The sequence below is a fragment of the Sapajus apella genome, unplaced genomic scaffold (assembly GCF_009761245.1).
Source record: "Sapajus apella isolate SASKATOON/1434 unplaced genomic scaffold, GSC_monkey_1.0 scaffold16, whole genome shotgun sequence".
Taxonomy (NCBI): domain Eukaryota; kingdom Metazoa; phylum Chordata; class Mammalia; order Primates; family Cebidae; genus Sapajus; species Sapajus apella.
Genome location: NW_022436956.1, coordinates 25,004,396 through 25,006,345, shown reverse-complemented (window position 1 = coordinate 25,006,345; position 1,950 = coordinate 25,004,396).

The window sequence follows — 1,950 nt, the reverse complement described above, 5'->3', positions numbered from 1 at the left end:
GGCATTTTAGCTTTTATAAACCTATTTTGATCATTGTCAAATCTTCCAACTATATTAGATCTTAGGATTTGCATTTAGAGCCAGAGAATGAACAATGTTCATAAGACACTTTTCAACTTTATATGCTATAATGTTGTGAATGTGACTATGATAAGTTTTAAAAAACCTTCCTGCAATACAGGCCTCAGAAAGAAACCACTTCTTTCCTTACTGAATTTTTGTATTCACATTAGGGCTTATACATCCCATGGTCTATAGTTCTGTCTCATTGCCAGTAAAACTATCGATGACAACTCACTGTTTGCCCTAAGCACCTTAAAATGTTGTTATTAGAATGTTATTAAAAATGTGTTAATTACAGTAACAGAAAACAATTCCTTCCTTGTGGCTTTCATGAACTATACAAATTATGTTTTGTTTAATTTTTCTGGTTTTTCAAGTAAGTTCAACTATGTGCTATACCGCTAAACTTACTTAATAATGTATTAAGTCTAATTCTGTAAAGACATTATTATTCAACATTCTTGGCCAAGTATTCCAAAGGCCCTGATGTATTGCAAAGTATACCCTTAAAGGAGTTATTATTTTTTCCATTTTTGTGTATACTTTTCCCATCAACCCACACTTCACCTGCTTTTTTCTTACTTTTCCATTCATTCTCTCATCTTTGATTCATGCTCTATTTTGTACCTTTCTGTTCCTTTTCCAATATTCTTATCTTTTCTTTGTTTCCGATAGCTTCAGCTCCATTCCATTCATCAGCATTTTTGTATTCTTCCTCACTGACATCTGCTGCTATGGGTTTCTGTTTTTGTTCTCCGGATTCAATGCGCTGCTCTCCTTCCATTTTCTTCCCTCTGTCCTCTGTGCCTGCGAGCTTCTTTGTCTTTTTGTACTGCTGATGGGACTCTGGACAGGCTTTGAGAAGGCTGTAAGGAGTTGGCATTCTAGCCACAGCTAATGATGATCTAACAGCTCTTTAAGCAGCAGGCAACTTGCAATATTCAAGCAAGAAAGAAAAGCATAGAGAGCACACTCAGCCGCAAACTTTTCAGAAATGTCAGTGTTCTACAAATGCAATGGGGGCTGACTCTATTTAATGTTCAAATTGGCTTGCCTCACTCAACGAATAGATCTTATACTCAGCCTCTGGGAGTGAGTGCTGACGACCTTTTCCCTTCTAATGGAAATCAGATTTTGTTTGTGCTGTGGTGTTTTGTTCCTGTTTGCTTGTATGTATCTATTTACCAAGAAAGTAATTTCACTTCTTTGTGTTTTGCTTTGCCCAACTGACTTGCTGGGAGGTTTTCTGGTGCTTATTTCATCTCCCATAGTGTAGACAATGCTTTATCCCTGCCTGGGTGGCACCACCATGGATGGGGGTGGGCCAGAAATGGGGGTCACACAGTATGGCAACATGGTCTCTTGGGGCATTTCCCAAGCTGTATTACCCTATCAATCAGCATGTGTTTCTGAGCACTTTATAGTTCTCTCTTAGATTTTGAAGGTGATAGATTTATTAAGCATGTTCACTGCCCTCCTGGAGGCAGCAAGCTAGCTGCGGAGATAAAACTAAGGCACACCGAAGAGATCAAGTCCCCAAGCAAAGCGCCATGTGTGATTAAGTGCCACAGTGAGGGAGACGGATTGGAAGAGCAGCTGGGATTGAGATAAAGGCAAAATCAGTGTTGACTGGGACAAATAGGAAGAACCCCTGCTTTGATGTGGGCCAAGAATGTGGGTAGCATTAGACAGAGAGCCCAGAAGGTGCAGAGGGTTCTGGGCCACAATTGTGATGCTTGTCACTCTACATATTGGCCTGCCCCAGGTCTCTGTCCTTGGGCCTTTTTTTTTTGAGACAGAGTCTCACTCTATCACCAGGTTGGAGTGCAGTCGTGCGACCTCAGCTCACTGCAACCTCCACCTTCGGGGCTCAAGCAATTCTCCTGC